The sequence below is a fragment of the Limanda limanda genome, chromosome 1, assembly GCF_963576545.1.
Source record: "Limanda limanda chromosome 1, fLimLim1.1, whole genome shotgun sequence".
Classification (NCBI taxonomy): domain Eukaryota; kingdom Metazoa; phylum Chordata; class Actinopteri; order Pleuronectiformes; family Pleuronectidae; genus Limanda; species Limanda limanda.
The window spans coordinates 11136531-11150946 of record NC_083636.1 but is presented as its reverse complement, the minus strand read 5'-3'; positions in this window follow the sequence as shown (position 1 = coordinate 11150946).

The window sequence follows — 14416 nt, the reverse complement described above, 5'->3', positions numbered from 1 at the left end:
CAATAATGGAAAAACAAATGGGCTGCATCCTGTTGAATACAGCCAATAATAGCTAGAATTAAACTGCAGGCACAAAGGCCAAGGATATGGAGCGATGCTGGGAGCAGTGGGATGCTGTGTGTGCGTGACGGAGAAAAAAGGGAGGGTGGGATGTTTGTACCGAGATTCAAATCTGCTTGGAAAGTCTGACTGTTTGCCTTAGCCGGCCTCACTTGCCAGATGGCCGTGGTTTGTGGTATGGGACCGCTGTGGCACAGTCCATAAGGCAGCCGTCTCTCGAACCCATGTTAGAATCCCCGCATGAGGAAACGCTGTTTATTTGTCTTCTGCAAATTCTCATTGTCTGTTGCAGGCTCCGCTGTCTCACCGGCTGAATTATAGAAGAGATGCACAGAAGCCTGGATGTTGAGCAACTTGTTCCATTACTGTCGTTATTAATAGTGTGTTCTTACATCACTGAGGGCCGGTCAGGTGATCAAGTGAGACGAGATCAGGTCTGTATTGAACTGACTACGCAGACAAAGATGGAGAGCTCTTCTATCTTAAACACAGTGGACTGGGAGAACAGAGACTGAGGGGCAGTTGAACACTGGTCAAACACATTAGGAAAGACCGGGACAACCCCAAGGGCAGGAAACAGGAAATAAGCAGGTGAGACAAACAAAGAAAATGCCTTCAAAATAAAACAGGAAGCAAAGAACTCAAATGCAAACAAAGACCAATCATAAACCGAAAAAAGTCTAAGCACAAGGAAATTCGGAGTCCAAACTAAAAAACTAATACAATCATGAAAATCATGGAAATGTTGGTAGATTTTTATGTAAATTTAACGGGCATTGATGTTTTGCTTTTGATTAAATTGAAGTGAGGCAGTTGGTGTCTGATGCTCAATTGATAAATCCTCAAGTCGATACAGCAGTGGATGCATTAGGGGAACGATAGAAGCAATTTATCACTCATTGAACGAGCACGACAGCTTTGAGCTTAGTCGGTATATTTCATCGTGACCTATGGAGCTCACTGGACTCACAGCTAAATGTTCTGCACAAGCTTAAGACAAATTGTATGCAACTTAATTAGCAATGAATCTTACAACTAGTCAGATTGTAGACTGCAGGCTGGAAACCAGACCTCCTCCCTCTACCAGCTCAGCAGTGAAACCCGTCACATCTGTACAGTAACTCTGTTTGTTCCGTTAATTAAAAGGAACTGATAAGCAGAACTGCTACAACATCAGCCCAACAAGCAGGATCGATGAGGGTATTGATAAAACCTCAGTGATAACATTCCTGGAAGCTGCAAACAACTTTTATTTTGTTGTTTATTTAAAAAGTTAGATTTTTTTTTAATGAGAGTATAAAAGAGGCAAAGCATTTAAAAAATGTATCCAAAAGAAGTAGTGTTATATGGCCCATCAATTCTCAAATTCCACTGACTATCCCATGAATGTCTCACAGATTGAGAATTATATTTTCAACCTTATCTATCCCGCTGTAATGGAAAAAGTTCTCTCCTTTTTTTCTGAGCCGCTGACTCATGAGGTAAAAATCTGACGATAGATTAATATTGAGCTTAACTACAGAGCCAAAAATGGCGCATTGTGACCTTTATGCCAAAATTCAAAATTCACCGCTCATTTCTTTACACTCTGAATCAACTGCGGCCAACTTGTATAAGAAAGTAATTTTACAGCAGAACACCGCAGATTGCTTTACACCTCATGAAGCAGGAAAATAATTGTTATTGACCTCCTGGTTAGACCTGGCTCCTTCTCATTTTACCTATTTTACTCACACCTCCCTTCCTCTCATTCCTACATTCATCCATGTGTTTACCTCCTGTGTGTTTCTCTTCTAATCCGAAGCTTACATCACTGTATATTTTTCATAGTCCCCTCCCTGTCTGTCCACCCCACCTACTACCATTTATCTCTTCCCTCGCCACATCCTCCCGTCCTCTCTGTTCATCCATCACTTCCTCCTTCCCATGTGGACAGGCCGCTCTGACCTGTATCTGTCCGGCCTGGACGAGTCCCAGGTTTGGTTTAAATGTCCCAATTATTCTCCTGAATTATGATGTCTTGCCCTGGGCTGTGTTACACCGAGCTCTCGTATGAAAGCTGGCACGACACAACAGAACCATTTACAGCGGAAGATTAAGGGCACGTTCAGCATGAGCTGTTCTCCACATGCAGCAAAACCATGGACGGTGTGGAAAACTCACCACACAAACAGCTTTGAGAAGTTCATCTTGTACTTCCTGATTTAAACAGAGTCCTTATTGATGGTTTCATTTGCTCCAAGGTTAGATGTGATGAGGAACATCTCAGTATCAATGATTAATATTGTGTTTTCAGTGTGTTTGAAACGGCAAAGACATGATCTAATTTATAAGCAGTGACTCAACAAGCTGTAACAAATAAGTCTTTACTAATTTGAATGCAAAGTTATCTATCATCATAGTGCCACTCACTGAACTGAAACACCCCTGTGGATATTAACCGTGATCTCAGGTCGCTTGAACCAGAAGAGCTGCTGCTGTAACAAAATAGGCAGAATATTGGCAATAAACACTGTTTTTTAATGAGTTTTTAATAAGTATTCTTAAATGATCTGCAGTTCGGCATTACTCATGAACTTGTTTGGCCTGATTCTTATGGTTTAAGCTGCGATTATCAGTCAGTTACACACTTCTCACAGGATTACCATCAAACTCACTTTGAAACAACTATTTCAAGGTAAAAAAGTTGCATAGTGTTGATTCAAGCTAAACTGACCAACTGCTGGGTGTAGCGAGAGAGAAAATAAGTGTATTCCTCATAATGTTGAACTATTCCTTTAAGATCTGTCCAACTTGCACTGAGGCAGCATCTAGCAGCCTCTTTGTAAGTCTGTCCAGTGCCTCGAGGAGTATTCATTCTTTAGGGTAAAAGACTTTAAACTGAAAACTGATAAACCAAGGCAGGTGAAGTGATGCAACCCATATTGCAGGTGACCTTAGTTGTACTCACATGTGCTGCGCTCGTACTGCTCTCCCTGCTGGAGAGTGAGGAACACATTCAGTTCACGCCCGGATGAGCCCAGTGAAGTCTTACCCTCCCATTTTTTCAAACCAACTGTGTAATCCAGCCTCCATGGTTATATTCCTCAGTTTTTCCACCACTGTAATCCTACATTACGACTGAACCCGCTAAACCTCGGGTGACATATGTTTCACACTCTGAAAGGTAGTCTAATCATCCAGCTCTTTCTCCTCACCCTATAATTGATCATATCGCATGTGGCCTTGATTAAACACCCACTCGCACTTCAGAATTAATCATGCATTGCATGAACTTAGCATTAATCACGTTATAACCCCCGCTCCATCTCCATTCCTCAGTCGGACTGTAATGGGATATTCATCTCTTCAACAATTAATAACATCGGCATGGGGGCTTCTGCACACGAGCCCCATTCTTTCAGTTCCCACAGTGTTATTTTAAGCTAGTCGCAGGCAATGATTGAGGGGTCGCAACAAAAGCTTAAATAGGATTTATTAGTGGAGAGAGGTGAAGAGGGGAAAGGAGTGAAGAAGTAGCAGGGTGACAGGGAGATTGTAAGAAGCAGTGGGAGGGGGATAGCGAGCAGGGACAGCGAGGAGGAGAGAGGACCTAAAGGTGACAGAGTCATTGGCATGTTTTCACACGTATGCGCCCTGGAGAGATATCAATCTGCTTTATCTCTTTTAGAAATTTTGGATCGCTGTGTTTTTTCTCTCCGTAATAACCCCCCGCCACCTACCAGGTGATTCATCTGAAACGCTGCAGCAGAGCTCCTCTGGGGTTCACAGAATCCCTGCCACTACAATCCATAACAGTACATAACGACACACACGCACGAAAAGAACAAGGGAGCTGGAAAATAGATTATTAAGCTCTCCGCAAAAGTTCACTTGACCGGAGCGGAATGAGAATAGCCTATCATACACTGCCGCTGCTGGAGAGCATAAAACGTAGCAAAGAAATGATTGACGAGAACAGACGCTGGCACCTAGAACTCACTGTTCAGCGTTGAGGTCATGTGCATTTGATGAAATGATGAAAGCAAGTCATAGAACTTTTAAACTTCTTACTTCCAAAGACTTTGGCCTAGAGCTCATGATTGAAAACCACACACTGACTCATCCTGAGGCCAGAAAGAAACACAGTTATCATAGGTGTCCTGAAAAGAGAGCTGGGAATAATCGGTTCTACATTTCTCTACCACGAAATACAAGTGCTTTTCAAAGTAAATCAAAAGAAGACATTGGATATTGGAGGGTTAAAAATGAAGAATGTGATTCTAGTGTTGAGCAAGCAGCCAATTACTGTTGCTAAGTAAAGCTACCTTAACTTATCTTAAACACAGGCCATGATTGTGGCTTTTCCAAGGATTATGATGACAGCTTATTATTGCACTTTAGTTTTTCTGAATATCTATCTATTGTTGAAGAAACTAATGAGTGTACTTCTCAAAATGACAATTTATTTAAACAACACGAATTGAGCTTTACATCATCACAAATGGCTGAGGTAATATAATGCTAACTAGACATTGCTAGTGCTACAGTTTAGGAACTCTACCTTGGTGAGAGGCATTTGTTGGTTTCTGTTTTTTAGTCCTGTTCCAGCATCAGTCAGTTAGTGGTTCTTCTGTCCTCTACGGTGTTAAAGTGTCTTAATGGTGGGTCACCACAGAAATACAAGAGATAATGTGGTTTGGCACATTTCCTGCTGTCCATGCTGTCAGAGCTCTGTCAAGTCCATGAATGGTGACATCTGCTTTGAAGACGGTGAACAGAATCCTGGGAAATGTAGAAACATTCAATTTGCCCACAGCCTGCAGTAACCATGTTGGCCACAGGGGTTCCTGCTCAACAACAGCTAATTTCCTTTTACTGGAGACAATGCAACTAGATACAGTTATTGCACTAGATATAGCTGGATAAAGCACAAGTATCTTCTAATACATACCCCAACTGAAAGTGTGTGTTGAGGCAACAGGGGCCACAAGCCAGTTCAAAATGTGTTGCATAAACAGGGTGACTCACACTTCTTTGGGCTTCCCACATATTTACCACACACTTCTGGAAAGTTTGCATTTATTTTACAAATGCCCTTTGTTTAAGTTTACTCTTCAGAAAACGTCTTGTTTTTTTTGCCTCGTGAGAAAATGTAAAACAAAAGCGGAAAACCGCCACAAACGCTACAAGGTCAGTTGTATAACTTCATTCACCGTCGTACTACTTAAGCATTTGAAAGGAATAAAACAAATACAACACATTGTATGAGCAGGAGCACAGCAGGGCAAGTTTATTCATGTACCACATTTCAACAACGCAACGCAAAATATAAAGTGCTTTATATTTAATCTAAAAGGCCTCATGACAAATTGTAAATGCAACACAACAACATAACACAAACAAGACAATGGAGAAGCAGTTAGAAAGAAATCAGTAAGACTTCAATTGTTATGATGCTTTTTAGCTCTATTTCGAGCTAGCATGTGCAGTCTGAATTCTGAATACATCTCATACATCGTATTTTGGCCACAAACCAGTGGCATCGCTCTCTTGCTTTTGGGAGCAACTCTCTCATCTTCCCAGCTGTGCATGTCTGCTGTGGCACCTGATGCCAAAAACAGGACCTTCCTGGTGGGTAGAGACAATGTGCTCGAGCATCAAAGGATTGCCAGTTTCTTTGAAGCTCCTTGGCAACGGCCGGCCACTCCAGATGTGCCCCACAGCGCCCCCGGTGGACATTGTTGTGAAACCAATCGGACAGATGTTTTGCCTCTTGCTGCGGCATGCGGGTGAAAGATCCAGGACGACCAGAGGCACACATGGTTGGAGACATTGTCCTGATGGCTTATATCAGGTGGGAATAATACAAACTACACAGTGAGAATGACAAAATGATAATAAATTCTCTTTTATTGATCCCTTACGTGCAAAGAGAAAAACTCTCTCGTGAGGATTTAGAATCTTTCTCAAGGATGCTTCAGGTGAATTCAGATGAAACGCAGGTTTACTTTCCTCCATCTCTTTGTATATATGTTTCAACAGTAACTACAGTGGAGATTGATTCATTTGTCCCCTTAGTTGCAAACGTGCTGTGCACTCAAGGTACAGTCCTTGACTGAACAAGGCTCAACTTGAATAGTAGCATAAATACACAGTGAAATAATTACAGACTTGAAAGGAGATGGTGCAAAACTGAATTACTGTACACTTGACAATGTCACTGCTAGAAGCTGAGGAGCTGCTCACAGTAAATGCCCATTAGGCGAGAACAGCAAGTAAGACATTTAATGGGCTTGTAGTTTGTCACCAAAACCACTGCACGTTACTCCCCCCTACACACTTTCTGTAATTTACAATAGTAATAGTTAGACATTAAACCTGCACTCCCAGTTAAGCAGTCCTGTACAATGACTCCATTGGGCTCACATTCAGCGCGCTCCATATGAGCACATTATTTTTACAATTTGATATTCCAAGGAAGAAATGTGACCTATTCCCGACTCAGGGCTCAGTACTCATTTACAGAAATAAGATGATTTTAAAATAATGTGAAAAAACTGAATATAATAATGACTTTGGCCTCTGCCTTAAACTCGAAGACAAACAGATATATAAATTGAGTATTCAACATTTAACTGTCTGGATTCTGTCTATGTAAGAGTATCAACTATATTGTAATCTATAAATTTCACAAAAAGTATTACATATGGGATTACTACACTACATCAAAACAATCCCACAATGCAGTGCTTGGCATTTTGCACGTTACAGTTTTACAAAAATCTAAGCAAAAGTCATAATTATGTGACTCTTCAACTGACTAAGTTCATTGTTTCCTGCTGATCAAACTACTGAGTGTTATTTATGCAGGGAGTGTAGAGAATGAGTGAATGATGCGTATACTCTGTAGCCAATAATGTCCCACAATCCCCTGTGTCCCGGGTCAGTGGTTTAATGGTGCATTTACACCATTATTGTCAACTCATAAAATCAGGAAACATCATAAAATAACCTGCGAAGACACCTGAGTAAAAGAAAATCATTTTTGCTCCACTGTTTTAACAGCTTTGGCTCTTTTTGTTGTTGTTGTATTGAAAATGGACAGAGGTTTGAAACACACACAAACCTGAACAGAAGATACAAAAAGAGCAAATAAGCTACAATAATAATCACTGAATATGATAAAACATATCCCACCATCATCACCAAACTGAGTTGCCAGAAGTCAAAACATCAACCTCCTCCCTAAACCTGAACATTCTTGAAAGTAAACCCTGAATCATCATCAGAACTTAGCAGTTTGAAGGCATGAAGGACAAAACAAGTCCTCATCATCCGACCCCTGCTATTTTAAATTGCTGTTACAAGACAGGACCAGAAGCTAGAGGCTCCCTAGTGTTATCATTTCAGTAAATTGAGAATATCCTGAGTGAAACAACAGACTCCAATTGATTTGATCATACAGGTTTATATTGGGGCCACCAGTTAGAAATCATGGTTTGTCCATCACGAGGCATCACAGATGGGTCTCCAGCACCATTAACCCTGAGGTGCTGCTGGAGAAGAAATCAGTTTGAGCTGTGACATTTGATACTTTGATGGCGGGACCCAGGAATTAACTTTTCCCTTCCAAAATATAACACAAACAAGCTAGAGCCTTATGTTTTTTATGAAAGATTCTGTAATCGTTAGGACTGAGGACTGAGATGAATTAATTGGAAGAGTTTCATGCTGATCCATTCTGTAAAAGAGCCAACTGTGAGTCATGTAACATTATTTATGGGAAATTAAATTGGAATTTCCAGAACCAGAATCTCCTTTAATCGTCAGGGAATAACGAAGAACTTCACAGCAGATTTTCAGTTCAGCTGCTGCCTTTCCCAGATTACAATATGTTGCACCTTTACACTTTGAGCGCAACATCTTGGTGTGAAATGTTTTCCAGCCTCCAACATCCTCAAGCACTCTACAAAGTGAATGCTCGGTAACCTGATCCCTCTGAGCAACAATCACCTCCATTCAGTGCGAGTGTGTTTCGTGCATGACACAACAAGCGAGGCTGTCTCGGGCTTCTCTTACCTGTGTTGTGTCTCTGCTATATGCATTATATATGATTCTCAAAGCCTTTTGTTCAGCCGGCTTTCTTGTGTCTCCTTGAGTGGCACAGGAGAGAGAAAGGCAGTCAAAGGTATGATAAACCCACCAATGCCTCTCGGTATTCTCTGTTGGCTGTTTGGCTGTGTGTAAGACAGAGCTCCCATTGCTCTTCACCGGCACTCAGAACAGCAGTCGACAGCGATAGCACTCTGCACTTCTTTTCTTGCCTGCTATTATGCCACAGGGGGGGAAGAGAGATTCGGTTTCCACAGACATGAATTCAACAGATATTTAAATGGCTTGAGGTATTTAAATTCGACTACATGTCGGCGGAAAGCAGCGCAGCAGTCAGACTTCCTGTGCCATAAACCCACACTGCCTTTGACTGTGATTGCAGCCTTTCAACATATCCATTGAGTTGCCATGCCTGCGCTTTAGTATATCATTCCCCCCCCCGCTTTATAATCTTTCTGTATAATACAAGTCTGACTTTTAAACTTCAATACACGACTCAGTGTCTCAACTTCAATGCTGGATTCTGTCTTCCCACGTCAGTATTATCCAGCTAGACACCAGAGTATTACAGCAATTATAAAAGAGAAGATGTTCTTTGCTTTGATTATAGGCGCAGCAGTGATATGACAGTGGAGTGTGTATGTACGCCCTTGTACCAAGTGCTGATTATATAACACTCATGCCACGGCAGCATGCCAAGGAGGTCTGAGTAACCGAGTTAAAATGGATTTCAAGGCTCTGGTGTCATGAGAGAACCACTTATTTTGTTTTATTTTGTCCGTTTTACAAATTATGATCAAACACTGATGTTTAACCAGTTCCAATATTGATTTTAGACGATTTTAGAGTCTCTTCATAGTAGCTTATTTTTTTAAAGTATCTAATGTCTTATATATTTTGCAAAACCCTCTTTCACACACATATACTTTTACTAGTTACGTGCAATTTGATAAGTAGGAACAGTTATTTTGAAGCCTCTACCTAAATATAATTAAAATTTCACAACATTAGACAATACAAAGTAGACATGCAAAAATGTGTATGATTACCAATGAGAGTCATCAAATTAACAGTGTGAGTGTGTGTTGGGGGTGTGATTTTATACACATGCAGTGACTCCTGAGCAATTTAATCAATAGTTAAAACAAATATCTCCAAAGTAGTTTAGTTTAGCTCAGCTTTTGCTGTGGGGGTCGACTAGCTTCCTTCCCCCCCACCGTTTAAAACCACTTTTGACGATTGGGTGTTAAGTACGAGCAAAGCAGTGACATATAAGAATTCCTTTTTTTAAATTCTTCTGTCTCCAGATCTAGGTGAAAATAGGTTGACACCGGGATCTTTTCTCCACCTCTGCTATGAGGGGCTGGATCAAGACATATTGGGGCGAAGTAGATAGTCATTTTCAGAGTTACTTAAGAAGGAAGTGCTTGTTTTCCCTATAAACGCACACATGGCAAGCAGAACATTCAAAATATAGATATAGATGTATTTAATTTGGACACAGAACTATAAATAAAGTATTAGTGACCACAGAGAAATTAAAGAAACATGTTTCAGCACCGGACAGCTCCAATGCAGCCACGATTCATGACAAACACAGAACACATTACATCAAAGTACATTTATGTCATAATAATGAGAACAATATTTCAAGGGAGAAAAAGACAATCACAAAATCATAAATTTTACCAAGAACATCCAAAGTGCAGCCGCAACAACATATGCGTGCACATGGTTGTGACCAACATTAATAACTTTCACTGCTGACTTGGATACAATGAAACAACCTTATATAAATGAAAAATATCCACAAAACAGCTACAAGGATAAGTGCATAAGCCTTAAAAAAAAAGCCAACTGCCAAATGTGCACATGGTCTAAAACAAGCAGGCTATCATAAGAGTCCTAAAGATGATCTTATTGAAAAAATAATTCAACACCTCAAGGCCAAACCAGTGCGACTGAATCATACTCCCACCATCGGACAGGCAAAGCTCTGTCAATTAACAAAAGGCCTTTCAGATGCACATTCAGAATAGACGAGGCCACGACAGAAAGACTCTATGTGCTGTTCAAAAGATGAATTTCAGAGAATAATATCCAGTGATATATTTATAGCAGGCTACAAGGAGTTACTCAACGAGTGTGGTTTGTAGAAAGACGATGCGACTGTAGTCATGATTCAGTATAAATGAGGCCACAATCTCCTGGACATCCATGGCTTGGTTCTTTCTGTTTGTATGAACTAGGATTGCTTGGCCGAGGGTTTGCCATCCTGTTTCTCAGTTAGGTTTTAAGGCGCAGTAACTGGCAGTGTAAGAGCTATGCGTAAAAATGTTTAAATTTCCATGAAAGGTTCTTTGTAAGGTTTCAGCATTGACAGAAACTCTAGCGTGCAGCTAACTGTTTCACCCTGTTCTCTCTTTATTTCCAAGAGCCGGGGCACTTGGTTCACCTCTCTGATTCCACAGTGCTGTGCCATGGGCACCGTAGAACAAAGTAATTCAGCGTCTAGTCCATCAGCTGGAGTGAAATGAAGGAATTCCTCCATGATATTTGACATGAGTGCACCACCACTGACACTTGCTCCGTCTTACTGATGTTCTTACGCTCTACTACCATCAATGCAAATAGTTGAGCAGCTTATCTGATTCCATTATGTCCAGTTTTTCATTGTGAAAATCATTAATGTCATTCTCTGAGTGTCCTCTCTGTGAAAGTCCTGAAAGAATCAGTGAAACCCAATGATTCCACTACTGCTCTCATGTACTTGCATGTCCATCACTCAGAGAACTGCAGAGTGTAAAGCCAGACTTTCCCTGAGTAGTCCACTCCATTCCACACTGTCATTGCATATTTATGCTCCACACTAGCATTGTGTCTCTTGAACGAATGTGTCACGATAGCCATATTGGGTAAATGCTTACTTCTCTAAATGCTTTCCTGGAAGTGGAAAGTGGCATGGCCCTTTGAAATAGAATATTCCAGCCATCTGTAATCCTTATACCATCTCTGATTGAAGCAGGGATCCTGCTTACCGGTCACAGCAGGAGCACGCAGCCTGTGATTGGGTCAGGAGCGAGTTGCAGTGTGGTTTTTAACTTTTAAGTAGTAATTTAAGTTATAATTATGTTTATCGTTTAAAATAGAAATGTAGCTTTCTAAAAGGCTAGAGCCCGACCTAGCTCCGGTGTAGCGCTGTGCTTGGGTTCAGATCTGTTGTTCCATATTAGATGTATAGCATTATACCAATATGAAAATGATGAAAGTATGTGAAGATACCTTCATCATTATCATATTGGTATATGATAATCATATATGATAATGATAAATCTGTAAGATTTATGACAGATAATAACAAAATTCCCTTAATACACAATAATATTAGGAGTTATAACAAAGAGGATAGTAAAAAAAAATGGATCCTCCCTCTGTGTTTACGACCATGTTGTTGATGTGATGATGGATGTGAATGTGGACCATGCATTTTTCTCATGTCTAATCTCTCCAGCCAATCATTCTTGGCACACTGGTGCAGCATATTTTTTTTATTCCATGTGGCTTGATTTGTAGTTGCTGTCAAATACTCGTTCTTCTAAATATTGGCTGTGTTTTATGAAAGTATTTACACGTATCTGTTTTCTTGGATGGCTCTGGTACAATCCTTGAACATTTCCCATCTGGCAACACAGGCCTCACACTTTCAGAGACGGAAGCTGCCGAGCACAGAGCTGGTGGCCTCCGAGCCGCTCGACTGGAACTGTACTCGGGTTAAATCCACGTTCAAGGGCAATGCAATTTTTGGTTATCAGATCACACGCACTGTTATGAGATTACAGTAATCTTTCATTCCCTCCAACCCCTCAAATTATTGGCCATGAGGTTCTGTTCCTGGTGTCAGGTCCGTTGTCAGCCAGCTCTCAGTAAGTAGGTCTGATAATGTCTGTTGCAGATAACAACCGACCGATTCCCTGAGCTTGTGTCTCTCACGCCTCCTCGCTCCATTAGCCAGCGTACTGCCTGTGTGGCCGATGAAGGACTGAATGAGATCTGAGAGTCATCTGATGGGGGGGGCTTGACACATGTGCTCTCTTCCCCTCTCGTGTCTGAGCTGCTCACTCCCTCCCTGTGATGTTTCCCTTTTCTCTCAGGAGCCAAGTTCTTCCTCACGTCTCTTGTTTCGCTCTCTCTCACTCAAGCGTTTCCTCACTTCTTATCACATGACGCCAGACCATTCATTTCCACTTGACTTTTCCATTTGAAATTGCATCTCCTGCTTTGCTTGTTTTTCTTCAGTTGGCAGATGTTGGGCTGACTATGAAACCATGCAGGGGCTTACTTTCAATACAGTTGTATATTTAGCTTGTGTTTAAAACTTTGTTGAATAAATCTTACTTTCTGATCCTCGTTTTAAATGTGAACTAACTGAGAAACCACCATAATGTGAACCAAGATACCAGCTGCTGCCAAAGCTTTATTATTATCGCAGGTGGTTTTACACTTTTAATTCTTCACATAATAAATATGTACACACTGTATGTTTTTTCACTTAGAGTGAAATGCACAAACTGTGAATTCACATCCAACTGCTAATTCAAGCTTTTTTAAACGGTACACAGCAATTAGAGGAAAACTGCCTTTTTTTTCACCTGATGAAAAATGAGGATTATGAATAAAAAGAAAACACAGAAGGTTGCACGTAATATTTTAGCTTTGGCTTATTCAACAGGACATCCACCCATTATTTATACTGCTTATATTTTCAGGGTCTCAGGGGGGCTGGACATACAGAGATAAACAACACACTATTCACACCTGTTTTAGAGTCTTCAATTAACCAAGTTGCATATCTTAGTGGAAGGAGGCCAGAGAAGAACCTTAAAAGTTCTGCTGTTAAAAACATTTAGTCCAGGAGTTTGTTGCTGTAAAATAAGAAATGCGCATGTAGGTTGTATTTTTATCCTTTCGATTTATTTTTTCAGACGTTTTCACTGAAAGATAAATATAAACAAACAAACAGGAGCACGTTGAGGATGTAAACATAAGTGTAGAATTGAACATTTTCATTGAGATGTGAAAACGAAGGACAACAACCATTAAATTAAACAATGAACATGCTGATCTGACTAGAAAACGAAAGAAAAAGCTTCATTCAGATGTGAGTTGTTAAAGAGTTGAAGATAACAGGGGCGGTAAACTCTCCAGAGAAGTGGAGGCGAGTAACTTTCTCTGGGTGAAGCAAGTGAACTACAGCGCTGCACTGGACTATTTGCAACCTCAGCACGCTGCGTCTCCAGGATTTGGTCTCACGTAGTTCAGACAAAAGGTCACACTGTATTTTTCTTCCACCTGTTATCTGGCGCTGCAGTAACGTCCTCAGAGGAATTCATGTGATCTCACAGAAGTCTTCCGTCCAGAATGATCACACAGAATTTACCATGGAATTTATTCAATCTGTGGTGGTAGTGGGTTAATGCTCTCCTTCCGAGGGAGAGGGAAACAGACTTAAAGACAACTTCTGTTATTAGAGAGAGAACTGCATTGCCTTCCACTGGTAAATATCTGCACTGAAACTCCAGCATGAGGTCTGACTGTCTGCGTGGTTGGTAAAAACCTGAACTAAAGCTTATGAGCCTGTGAGTGAGCAGGTGGCAAACAGTGTTACAGTTTCCTTTGGCTCATTATGAAACCGTGGTGAGACAAATTAGAATATGTTGGGAAGCCACAGTGGAGAAAATAAATGGGAAACACGAGATGACACGTTTGCCGGAGATGAAAGCAACAGGTAACACAACAACTGAGCAGACGTCAGCGCACAATTACAGATAAACAAACGACTGTCAAGTTGCAGTTTCCAAGGTCACTAATGATCCTTGGAGGTCGTTCTTTGGAGTTTTCTTAATGAGACCAACAGGCAGCGACGGCTCAGAGGACAAACAGACTGGAACTGGCGCAGTCCAGCTTAGTCCAATTAGTGGCCACCTACGTCCCCGCCGCTCTTTGAGGTGTTTCACACTTGTCTCCTGCTTGAGACAAAAGGTATTCACAAAGCCACCTCTCCTGTCTCAACTTCTTTCTGGTGCCACTCTGTGTATCCCAAACTTTTAATTATATTTGACGAGCTGCCATAAAAATCCAATTTCCCCCTCAGTGTCTGCAGGCCCTTTTATTATTGCTCCGTTGCAGGAGTCCTTGCATTCCGACTACAAACACTCACCTCACAGAGCCGCATGCACTCGCTCAACATCTCTTCATCTTTGTG